This window comes from Nelumbo nucifera, chromosome 5 (genome assembly GCF_055504915.1).
Source record: "Nelumbo nucifera cultivar China Antique chromosome 5, China Antique-T2T, whole genome shotgun sequence".
NCBI classification, from domain to species: domain Eukaryota; kingdom Viridiplantae; phylum Streptophyta; class Magnoliopsida; order Proteales; family Nelumbonaceae; genus Nelumbo; species Nelumbo nucifera.
In genome coordinates, this window is record NC_142653.1 from 32,115,897 (window position 1) to 32,129,055 (window position 13,159).

Sequence of the window (13,159 nt, forward strand, 5' to 3'; positions counted from 1 at the left end):
TAAACGGGTGTCAACTGTCAATTGGAAATTTTAAATTCATCAAGTTGCCGAAAACAATAATTCTTCGCCATTCATTACCTCCACTTCCATTTTGCTTTTACAGAATATCTCTTTATGTACACCATACACACAGTAGCACACTGTATTATGAACTACAGAATCCTTTAATACATACATCCTAAAATCCGCTAGGCCCGTTGGCATAGCTTTGGGATTTTTACTGTGTATCTTAACACTTCATCTAATTCAATGTAAGGCCACGTTAATAAATCGAGGGCTGTGATTTCACAGCTTTAGCCCAAAGCAACACCAACGGGCGTAGCAGATAGTTCTCCTCCTGCTGCTTTACTGTACAGAAGGCTCAGAAGCTACGGATAAAGAGGAGCCATCTAGGGACCTTCGTGGCGCAGTCAGGTTTGCTCCTATAAATAGACTCGGAGCGAAGCACTAGCTGTAGTTGGAGCAGCTCTTCAGACCACAGGAGAGAACTTCGGGCCGACGAGGAAGGCGGAGACGCTGCGATCTTCTCTCCTCTTCCTCACACCTCACAGTCTAGAGCTTTTCACAGGCAAAGAAGAAACAAGACTCCAACTCAGAACTTCGAATTAAAGGTGCGATTCTTTCTCGTCCCTTTCCGCTTTCCCTTCTTTATTTAATTTACTAGTTCGGCTAGATCTTGAAGTTCTTTCTTCTTCATGAGCTCTTCATGGTGTCCAAAGAAATTTTTAAAAGAAAATGCTTCTCTGTAACGAAATTTTGCTAACTTCGCTTTCTGAAATTCGTATTCCATGGATCGAATTCGCGTGAAAACTCAACTAATCGAGTAGATAACTAGATAATTTGCTCTTCCTCTCGATATTGAATTTCATGATCAAAAGAGGAAGATAACCGACAACTATTTTTAGCGAAAAACAAAAGAGTACGAGTACGTGTTCTTTAGCTGCTTACCATTGGATTGGAATCTAAGGTAATGTCAGTGTCCGTGTCAATTAAGAATGTGCACTGTCCACATTGGTACTCTCTTTCGTATCTCGGGGATAGTAACAACTAACAATAGGAGAACACGACGCAAAGGATAAGGCCCCGATTCCATCTGTTTTGGTAACAGGTCTCTGTTCCGGTCGAGGAAAGCATCTTCGCTTTCTGAAGATGGTATTCTAGTGTGTTACTCATTACTCATTACCATGGTTTAAACGCCGGTGCATATCAGACGTTGAAACTCTGTGATAGCGTATGAATTGGAAATGCGATAAATATTCTTTATTTCAAAGTTTGTAGGAAAGTTCGACTTTGGATTTATTACCTTTTCAAAAAAATAAAAAAGAAAACATATTTTTCAAGAAAAAGAAATAAAACAAGAACGAAGAACAAAAAAAAGGGAGGGGGGGAGAGATGTTAAGAGTAAATTAAAAATTCAGTTGTATGCCTTAAAAATTCAGTCATACATCTAGAGCATTTGGCCGACCCGTAGATGTTGACACATGGAGTCGGCCAGATGCATCCTGGCTATCCCGTGTACTTGACATGTGACATCGGCCGGATGTATCTGATCACCCATCATCAATCACTTCCAACTATTCCTCCTCTCGGGGCTTTTGATATATTTCTTCTTTCAATAAGTTGGACTTATCAGCCGCGAACGCTGTAAATTACCTTGTTGCCCTCAATTCCACATTTGGCAGCAACAACTAATATCCTTACTTAAACATATATCCTAATTTTCATAGTAAAAATGCTAACGATTATAAGATTGTTATAAAATACCAAAATTCTAAAGTTAATATATATATAAGATTTTTTATTGTGCTGTCGAGATTTCATTAGCTCCTAATTCAAAATTTTGTGGTTTTGTAATGTAAATTGTGTAACTAAATTCTAATTTCTTTATTATGTTTATACATTTATTTTTGTTTGATATTCTCTGATATGTTAATTCCAAGATGACATATTGAAAATAATAAAATTGTTTTACTCACCAAAATGTTAAGTGGTCTTTACAGTTTTGATTGTGTTTTTTTTTTCTTGCTATGGCTATTTGATTAAGAAAAAAACCATTTATTGAGTGTTTTTCAATTGTTGTTTAATGTTTTATATATTTAAATTGGATTTCCTTGTCTTTTGCCTTGTTAATTATAACCGGGGTGGCTGGGCAGGTGGGTGGGTTGGGTAAAGGCACAAAGTGGGTAACCGAGTGCAGATGGGTGTGTTGGGTACTAGGAAAGCCCAAGCAGATGGGCTAGGCAATGGCCAAGAGATTGAAGTGCTTGTGTGTGTTGGATTTTTATCTCATAAGAGATTAAATCCAATGGGTTTGATTGGTCAATTATATGAGAAATTGCACCTGCACACTTGATTGAAAAATCAGTTTTTCTCTTACAAAACCCAATTTTAAACTTGCCCCACATTGGATAATTATAAGTTTTGTTTTCAGTATTTCAATAGGAGCTTATTTACACTCCTTAGAATTAGTAGAGGAGAGTATGGGGATTCGATACTGCGCAACGCGCGCGCACGCGTGTGCGGCGCAATGAGGCGCTTTAGAGGCGCACTTTGCTCGCACTTCGCGATGGGCGGCTTTGGTTTTGGTGTGTTGCTGACCGTTGATCACCATTGATGAGATCAACGGTCACGATTCGATCGGGTGTGATCAAGAGGCACAATTCAAAGTTAACAGTCACTAACTGTTAACTACTTTTAAACAGTCACAATGTTTGAAATTGTGACTGTTCAAGGTGCCTTCTCTAAACCAGCACCTACATTTTCTTCATACCTCTTCGCAAATTATTTAAGGAGCATGAATCAGACTCCAAAACACACAATTTCGAAATTCACTATCTCTCTCTCTCTCTCTCTCAGTCCGGTCTGCTACAGTCTCACAGAAGGTTTCTTTTGAGACTCTTCAACTTTGCTGGTTGCAGATTCTCGCCCAAAGCTTTGTTGTATCCTGGGAACGAATTTTCCTGTAACCCAACAACAAACTCAGTGACACTAAGTGGGGGCAAATAACGTTCTAAAGACAGTGTCTTCAGACGCGCCTCAGAGCTTTTCCTTCAAAGTTACAGTGACCCCTTTTTCTCCAACAGTGTGCACTGGACAAGTCGTGGCATGCGCCTACGCAAAAGTCCTATTTGGGACTCTTGTTTGAACATATGGGGCTCATTCATTGCTAATGCTTGTCTATTCAAAATTGGTCCTTCATTAAGCTAATAATTTTTTTGGTATTCCATCTTCCATCTGTTGAATGAAGGAATTCCAGTGTGCACACAATGACAAATCAACAATAAAAAATTAGAAAAAATTCAAAGTCAGTCCTAGACTCCTTTAAGTAATTAGTTACATGATAAAAAAAAAACTTTAAAAAATGGAAGATATTCAAGGTAAAAAAAGCTTTTACAATTTACTTAAAGCCATTTGATTGCTTACCACTTTTATGACCCCAATTGATTAGTTATATGTTTTTTCTTAGCACGTCCTCAAAAATCAACACAACAAATAACAATTAAATCCCTAGAAGTGGAACTATTGTAGACTTCATTAGAATGCACATAATTAACAAGCCAATCTCCAGCCATATTCCTCTCTCCGAAGACATGACGGTAATCCACCATTCCACCAAACCTCTCAAACAACACCTTACAACCTTCAATAATCGCCTTCACTCTCCACGGGGGGTTGGTAGCACTCTTCAGACAGTCGATCACTAGCTTAGAATCACCCTGAATGATAATGAATTAATTAGAGCAAAATTGTGGTCTCCCCACGTAGCCCATGCCTCTGCCACATTGACAGTAGAAATGCCCAGTTTATAAGCCTTGAAATTAGGGGTGCTCACGGTTCGGTTAACAGAACCATGAGGTGATTTTCTGGACCAAACTAATATGTTTGGTCTTTACATTTAATCGAACCGAAATCGAACCAATGTAACCGGTTAACCGGTGGACCAGTTAACCGCGGTTCAATTTTTTTGTTTTTTATGCTCTCAAAATTAAAATAAAAAAGGGAAAAGCACAGTCGAAGAGAACTAGGAGATGCAGCAGAGGGATCACCAGTGTCGTCGAGCAAATGCAGCCGAACCTCTGGTGTCGCCAAAGCAGGAGGGATCGCTAGTGTCAGAGGTCGTCGGTGATTCGATCGGAGGGTGGAGCGCCGAAGGCCGTCGGTCCTTTGGGGAAGAAGAGAACTGGGAGAGTGGGAGTCTAAAAGAGAGAGAGAGAGAGAGAGAGAGAGAGAGTCCGTTGGGGAAAGGGGAAAAGGGAAAGAAATAAAGCTTAGAGAGATCTGAGAGATAGAGAGGGAAAGAGAGCTCAGAGAGAGACTGAGAGAGAGCTCAGAGATGAGAGAACTGGGAGAGTCAAGAGTGGGAGTCTGAGAAAGTGAGAGTTTGAGAGAGAGAGGGGGAAAGAAAGGGAAAACTGAAAAGTCCCTATGTGGCGGGTGTTAGTCTGTCAGACAGGTTGTTTGAATTGAAACCTGAAAGTCTCAGACTCTCAGTTTGGCTTTTTAATTAGATTTTCAAAAAATATAATATATATAATATTTATATAAATATATATTATTGTATATATATATATCGGTCGGTTCGGTTAACCGTTGCTTTTTTAAATGGTTAACCAAAATTGAACTGAAAATTTGGTTAACCGAACTAGTCGGTTCGGTTTTTTAGTTTTTTTTGCTCACCCCTACTTGAAATCCAATATTCAGCCCATATGGTCTCTAGCTATACAAGCTATCGAACAACTACCATTAATACAAGAGGCATCAAAATTGACTTTAATGACCTCTAATCCATCACTTGACCATTTAATAGGAATAATTTATCTTCTCCTCTAATCAACCACATCCCTTTCCTCACTAACTTGGATGTCAGCCCAGGAATTTCATGCTCTCTCAATAATACTGGGAGGAGCCACATTTCTTTTATTAAAACCCTATCATTACGGTTTTTCTGAAGTTGCTAGAGAAGCAACATAATTTTTTCCTTTCTATAAGGGCAACTAATTGAATCCCCACCTTCATTACTAGAAACGAGGTTCCACCAATCGCGAACAGAACCATTCCGGTTGCTAGGAACCTTAACTGAGTCTCTACTACCCAATCAAACTTGTTTGGCAATCAGGCAGTTTATAAAGATATGGTTTGTGTCTTCTTCATCCCCATAAATCTCATAGGATCCATCAATATCCATCCCTCTTATGATTAGCAATTTCTTAGTGGAAAATTTGTTATTGAGAAGCAGGTAAAGGAAATACTAGTTATATGTTTTTTCAGTATCATGTTTTTCCGGCATTATAGTCAAACTCCTTAAAATATCAAAAGTTCAACTCCAACTATGCAAATAAATGAATAATGAAATTCATTAAATTTAAGTATTCAACAATCTATTGGTTCTGGACCTTATGGAGTTGATCCTTCTAGGTAGGGGTGAGCACTATTTGATTAAAACTGAAAAACCGAACCAAAAATTTTGGTTTCAGTTTTTTTGGTTTTTGGTTAGATCGGTTCGGTTAATTCGGTTTTCAGTTTCAATTTTTAGAATTAGAATTTCAGCTAACCAAATTAACCAAACTTTTTATTATTATATGTAATATATAATATATTTATATATTAATATATAATATACTGAAATTTGATTTCACAATATATATTTTATGTTTAATATATATAATATAGTATATATTTTTAAAATTCGGTTTTAACCGAAATAACTGAAAAATTCGGTTTCGGTTATTTCAATGTTTCTAAATTTCAGTTTTTATTTTTTTAGTTTGGTTTTTAAAATTTCAATTTATTCGATTCGGTTTTTAACTGAATAAACTGAATGCTCACCCCTACTTCTAGGCACCATTGGTTGTTGGGCAGTGTTTAACCTTCCAAGAAAAACTTGAGTAGTGAACAAGAATAAACAAAGAATATATATATATATATATCTGATTCCATATTTCCATGTTTTTTCTTCTGGGAGTGTTCAAATTGTTTAAAAGTGGTTTTAGCAGTGGGTATCAGGTTCTTTGATTGAATATTGGTTTTGTTATATTTTTTATTTTCTTTTATTTTGCAAATAATAGTTAATAGTAATACAAGTTATAAGTGAATGCGTTGTCAACTATATACAACTATTTGGTGAACCTATAGTGGGGACCAAATCCCGACGAACCCCCCCTCTCCCCACTCTCCATAGCACACATTAACGTTTTGTCACACCATGGGGGGCATGGTCCCCATGGGTCCCCTTATTGGGATATGTTCCTCACAGAGCACTTCTGACATCCACCTCATAGCCACATCCCACCATGTATTGAGAATATCTCCCATGAATAATAACATACAAGTATAGGAGATGTTTCCAATGTGTAGCTGATACATGTTGTGAGGTCAGTGTGAAGAGTGCTCTCTGAGGAGCAGATCTGGACTCAAGGTAAAGAAGCTATATTGAACCCGATCTATTGACATCCCTATATATTCAACTAGATTTGTATACTTAATAGATAGTGTTTCCACTTTTTTATGTTAAGAATATTTAATATTAATATTAATATTTATTAATTATTTTATGTTTATATTAATATCCATTAGTTGAACTTTCTTTATATATTTCATATTATTTATATCAACCATTCCATTTGTATGTTGATTATGCATTGAAGTATTTTGTATACTTTCATCTCATATTTATATTCATTTGAATTCTTATGAGTTTCCCTAAAGCATCCATAGGTATCTTAATTTTTTGGCTCCATTGTCAAAATTCATGCCTTTCCATGAGTATCCCAATTCGTTTCTTGAAATTGTTTTTTTTTTTTTGTTGTACTTACATTTTAATTTTAGATTCATTTTCTTGCCAAACATAAAAAATATCAATCTTTTGTTGGAAAAGTAATGGGAAAAGAGAAAATATGAAAATAATTATTTAGTAAATAAAAAGAATTCTTATATTTCATTTGTACCTTTGAACTATCATATAGATAGTGTTTGGTACCATTGCAATGTGTTGATGGGACCAGGCTCAAAGTACTGCAATGTGTTGGGGGAATCCCATTCCGCTAAGAACGGGAATCAAAATCCATTCATGCCAAACAATTGGAATTGGAATGGGCGATTCCGATTCCGATTCCAAGCACTTATTCTAGTAAACCAAATAGACCCTTAATAAAAATTCTAACTCCCATAACCCAATAACCTAATTTAGGAAGTAGGGGTGCAACCGAGCCTAGCCAAGTTGAACTTTGGCATGTCTTGGCTCGGCTTGACTAAAATACTACTAGGTTTCAGTTTAAGCTCTAGTTTTATTCGAACTATATTTTCTGGTTTGAATTTGATTCGATTAAATATTCAATGAGCTCGAGTTTGGCTTGAAAGCTCAAAAATAAATATATTTATATATTATATATGGTATTTTTAATAACATATAGTATATTCTTATATTATATAAAATATAAAAATATATTTTTATAATATATATTATAAAATATATTTTTATATTCTATAATATGGCATATGTATGTATGAGCTCATAGAGGTGTAAATCGAGTGTGGGTGGCCCGTGCTTGCTACTTTTACGATGCTTTAGAGGTCTGGCCTGACATGACCCATGGTACGGGTCCGGGTCATGCCGTGTTGTGCCACAGACTAGGCTAGTTCGCGGGTTGAATTTTAATGCATATAATTTATCCCAAGGTTCGAACTTTAATGCATATAATTGTTTATATATGCAATAATAAAGTAAAATAAAAAATTTATAATACAATTGAAATAAAATAATATAATAAAATTAATATATATATATATATATATATATATATATTGATGTTTACTAATCGAGTTTATCCCAAGGTTCGAACTTAAATTGAACTTAATCGAATTTAAAACCGAATCATTCGATTAGAGCTCAATTCAATTGTAGGGAGTCTGCCCACAAATACTGTTTCTAGGTGGGGAAGGTAAAAAAAACACCTATATAACACCTAGATGGAAATTTGAACGGCAACGCAACGTTGTGATTGTGGCCTAAAAACCCCTTGAAATATCTTTCAGAAAGAAACACCCCTTGAATTGAAAATAGACCTTAGGAATTTTTCTGACGTCAAATTAGAATCTTTAACACCCATGCTCCACCTTATATTGTCGCATCATATGTGCCACGTAACACCAGTTCACCAATTCAAAGCAACAATTCTCATCTGTCTCATGTGAGGGATCCATCATCATCCATGTTGAAACTTGAAACGCGTACCTTTCTTCTTTTTCTGAAGCCCTTAAAACCTCTTTTCATGGTTTAACCAAAATAACTGTAGCACGTGACATGAATACATGATAAGGTCGTTTTTGAGGTCTCAACTTCCAAAGCCTCCCAAAAGACTATGCATTGTGCAACCTTTATTTGCTTTCTGGAAAGTAACTTTATTAAGCATGGAGACGGACGGGTTGGATACCTGGATTAGGACCGGATCAGGGTTATACACATGTATATCATAATTTTAAAACAAAAAAGAATATAGCCAAACCAAGCATAACATATTCCAGTTTAGGTTTGGTTGCTGGACGGCGAGTTGAATGGTCTAACCCATCGTCCAAGCTGGGTCAAAAGGTGGGTTCTTTTGAAAAAAAGGCCAAAAGGAGAATGGTTTTTGAGTTTTGACCCATATAAATAAAAATTGTTGAGAACAATCTCTCTTACATCTCCATCTATGATGCTTTACTCTCAAGGAGAATTGGTGTTGATGAATAAAGAGAAATAAGGTTTAGGTTTTTTTTCTCAAGTCACTTCTATTTTTTGACCGGCTAGAATAAGATTCTCATTCCCAAGCGATAAGGTCTAAATTGTCCTTTAGCTTTAGGTAGACAGCTGGATTCTGATTATAAATCCCTATTTCGATAACTGACCTATAATGTATTTGAAGTCGTCAGGGCTTGCGATAGACCCCTTAGCTAGATGCTAAGCTTGACTCGGTCCATGATCATCCCTAGTTTTATAACTCTTGGATGGTGTTGGGTATGTACTATGCAGTGTTTACCTGCAGCCCATTATTTGAAGCACAATTAATAACAGACGGCAAGTAGGGAACGCAATTGCATGATCGATTCTGCAATGTTTTTCTTTCATGAAATATATTAAGTAAAAATATATTTTGATTAGGCATGTTAAATTGATTAAAAACTTTCTTACCACTTTCTATTTCTCTCTTATTTTTTATCAAACCAAAATATCCTTAAAATAGAATCTATTTTTCCGTGGTGGTATAATGAATAGGATAACGGGTCACTTGGTCCCTCTGACATATCATAAAAGGGCAACAGCTGAGTGAATGTTTGTAGATTGGATCGCTTGTCCCTCTGACATCTGATCCATTGACGACACTACCAAACGAGTTAAAAAAGGGGTCCAACTTATTTGCAGTTACATGCACATCGATTGTGACAATGATGAGGTTTTGGGAGTCGGGTCACCAGAAGAATAAAAGAAACAAAGCTGATTCTTCCCTTAATCCCACCACCCCTGTGGATGCAATGTTTCTAGTCAAGAAAGAGTGGAGCCACCCTGGATCACAACTCATCGTCTCATACTGTGGGCTGGGTAGACCGTGGTGGGTGTCTGGTTGGCCTGGGCCGGTGGGATGTGTTGTGGACCAAGACAAAAAAAAGATGGTGGGGACAAAAAACGGGAAGGTTCCCTTTCTAACTTTTACGTAGAAATACAGTGTGATCCGAAGGTCCACATCGTTGTTGGTTCACGATACGAGACCCCTAGAACTTCTGAACTTCTTCCATAGTCTAAATGCATCCATCTCGCATTTCTATTGGTAAATAAACATCAGAACCCAAGCCAAGGTATCAGGCCTTGGGGCCTACTGCCTCGGCTCGTCTGTCTCTGTCAAAATGGAAATAGTTGCAATTCTAACGTGCACATGACATTTTTGAGATTTTGAGATATTAGGACAAAAGTGCACGGAAAGTCCAATTATATATACCACTTGCGCATAAAATCCCATAGACAACTTTGGCTCCTGTTAAATACTAATAATTAATTTCTTTTTACGGTGTATGTTTAAGCCATTGTTATTCGAAAAATTTGACAAAAACAGGGAGGTGTTGAATTATCATCCACCGTTAAAAACGATTGTATTGTACCTACAAATAATACCCCACCCCAAACTGAAAATCTGAAAAACCGGAATTTCTTTCCGAAGCCAATGAGCTAAATAAAAAAAAAAACAAAAATTATATGGGTAATTGAGTCAATTCATTTGCTTTTTTTTTTCAGACAAGTACTTACTTGCTAAATAATTCTTACCAAACTGTTGAAATGTCAGAACTACGTTAATTGCATCTGATTTGTCCTACCCGATCAGAAATCGTTCAATTATGCTTTCAGATAAAACCGATTTTTTGATGAAAAAGAAACAAAAACCGATTGAAACCTCTTTGGTGGTCCTTTTGTTATTAATTTAACATCAAACTTGAAACAAAAGAACATTTTGCGTTTCATTTGCAACAAGTGTCCAAAAAGAAAAAAATCTATAGCTTTCATGTTCAAATGGGATTTCTACTCACTTTTCCTATTCACTTTCTATCCGTCCTGAATTGCAGCTATTTTGATGCCTTTTTAACATACGTAAACCAACTTTTTCTTAGGGTGTTTTGGCAAGGGTAGATATGGAAATATATATTCTCATTTTTATTAATGGTGTTTAGCAGGAGTAAAAGCAAAAATATAAAATAAGGATCTTTTGACGATAACTAATGAACCATTCTCATTTTTATTAATGGGTAATAGATATTCTGTTTTTAGGTTTGGTTTCAATTAATCTGGAAAAAAAAATCCGTTGTTAACTGCAAGCTTTTTAAAACTGAATTGGACAGCGAACTGTTCAAGGGTCCGGTTCCCGAGTTGAATGGTCCGACTATTCGAACTAAATGGATGGCCTATTTTGACAAAAATTTAAAAAAACTAAAAAAAAAAGTCAAAGTCCTTGAATGATTTGAACGCTCGAATTAGTGGTTTTCTGACCAAATCAACAGTTTTTTGCCAAAGGACGGTTCTAGAGAAAAATGGAATCGGTCAAGTGACTGGTTCCCGGTTTTTCCAGTCTGATCCGACTTGAAAACATTGATTAATTGAACCAATAAGTTTATTTATAATATATTATAAATTACATAATTTCTAATTGTATGTGTTTGGTTTACTAGAAGTTATGAGTATATATTGAAGATTGATGTGTTTTTATAATAATAATTATTAGTTGCTTGGTTTATTTGGTTGGTGTTGAAATGTTATTGTAGTTGGTTGTTTTTCTTTTAAGTAAGGGAAATACGAGTTTCCTTTTGTTTTCATGAAAACTACAATAAGGGCGGATTTGGCCCTCCAATGATATTGTGACACATGGCACCTCAGAACAATTAGGTGACACCCAGAACCACTTAGGCAACAACTTGCCTTAGCCGACAAGTTGATGGTGTTCCACCTGGCGGCTTGGCCCAAGCGCTGACTTGGCGGCTTGGCCCAAGCGCTAACCTGGCGGCTTGGCACAGGCGCCGACCTAGCGGCCTGGCCCAGGCGCGAACTGGCGGTCTGGCATAGGCAACGACTTGGCGGCCTAACACAAGCGCCAACCTAGTGGCCTGGCCCAGGCGTGACCTGGTGGCTTGGCACAAGCGCTGACCTGGCGGTTTGGAGACGTGCTTGCCGACGAATTCGGCATGCATATCCTAACACTTCCACGATCCTTGGAAGTTGGCCTACGTGCCGAACGATCCGGAGGGTGGTCAACGTGCATGGTGGTTACCTCCGGGAATCTCGGACCACTTAGACAACCTCGCGGAAATCTCGGATGTGGTGCGTGAAGCCCACGCCAAACAATGCCTATATAAAGGCACCAACCCCAATGGCATTGGGGGGCAAGTAAGCATATTCTAGCTCTCATACTTTGTGATTTTTAGCTCGCAGTCTACTATGAAAGTATTTTTGGCACCGTCTGTGGGAAACACTACAAAAAGCTAAGTTCTCATCCTCTGAAAGGCTAAGTCCTCCTCTTCCAGAAAGCTAAGTTCTCACCTTTTAGAAACTAAAAGCTCTCACTTTCTAGTTTCCATTTTTTATGAACTCAAACACTATGCAGGAAGTTGATGGTCAACATGCTAAGCAGCTCTACCAACTTTATTTCAACTCAGATAAAGCCTCATCAGTCCTCTTTGCAAGGTACCCTCTACAAAGATGAGCTCTTCGTGGCTTCTGCGGGAGTAGGCGGCCAACAGACTGCATGGACGCCCCTGCCGGTCGAGCCTTCCAAGGCTCCCGTGCGAGCTGGTGACCTAAAGTTAGTAGTGTTGCCCCCGTAGGTCAAGCTCCTAGTAGCTTCTTGTAGGAGTGGGTAACCAACGTCACTAACGAGGCTGATGCAGCGCAGCCGTAGCTCTAAGGCGCGACCTGGCGGCCTAGCCTAGGCACGAATTGGCGGCCTGGCCCAGGCACAACCTGGCGGCCTGGCCCAAGCACAAACTGGCAAACTGATAAAAGACCTTGACACTACGATAAGTCTCAGTCGCCTCCTTAGCATGGGCACATAAGACCCAGTTGCCTCTTCAGCATGGTCAAAATCAAAGATCAAGGAGAGTGGACTACGAGTCGCTCCCATTGCCAAAGGGCTAAAGTGCCGAACTGGCAAAGACTTCGACACCACATAAGACCTAGTCGCCTCTTTGGCATGGGCAAAATGAAGGGTAAAGGAGTGGACTGCGAGTCACTCCCAGAGTCTAAGGAATTGAATCGACACTTATGAGCTCATCAAATTAGTCATTTTAGGACAAAAAGAGCAATCTACTCCCTTCACCAAGTTACTTTTAGCTCGGGAGTGGGGGGCAAATGATAAGGGCGGATTTGGCCCTCTAATGATATTGTAACACATGGCACCTCGAAACAACTAGGTGACACACGGAACCACTTAGGCAACAACTTGCCTTAGCCAAGTTGATGGTGTCCCACCTGGCGGCCTGGCCCAAGCGCCGACTTGGCGGCCTGGCCCAGGTGCCGACCTGGCGGCCTGGCCCAGGCGCGACCTGGCGGCCTAGCACAGGCATCGACCTGGCGACCTAGCACAGGCATCGACCTGGCGACCTGACCCAGGCGCGAATTGGCGGCCTGGGAGACGTGCTCGCTGACGAATTC

The 13,159-nt window shown here is 38.5% G+C and overlaps 1 protein-coding gene across 6 annotated transcripts in view; it reads left to right on the forward strand.

Moving 5' to 3' along the window:
* Positions 1-452: 452 nt before the first annotated feature.
* LOC104599971 (DNAse I-like superfamily protein) overlaps positions 453-13,159 on the forward strand; it is a 34,804-nt gene continuing 22,097 nt past the window's right edge. For 5 of the 6 annotated variants that reach the window (XR_016076141.1, XR_016076142.1, XM_010262742.3 and 2 more), the window contains exon 1: positions 454-611. The gene's annotated coding sequence lies outside the window, so the exon portion shown is untranslated. Of the gene's footprint in view, positions 612-13,159 lie in introns of all 6 variants that reach the window. The other variant, XM_010262743.3, reaches the window with a different exon arrangement.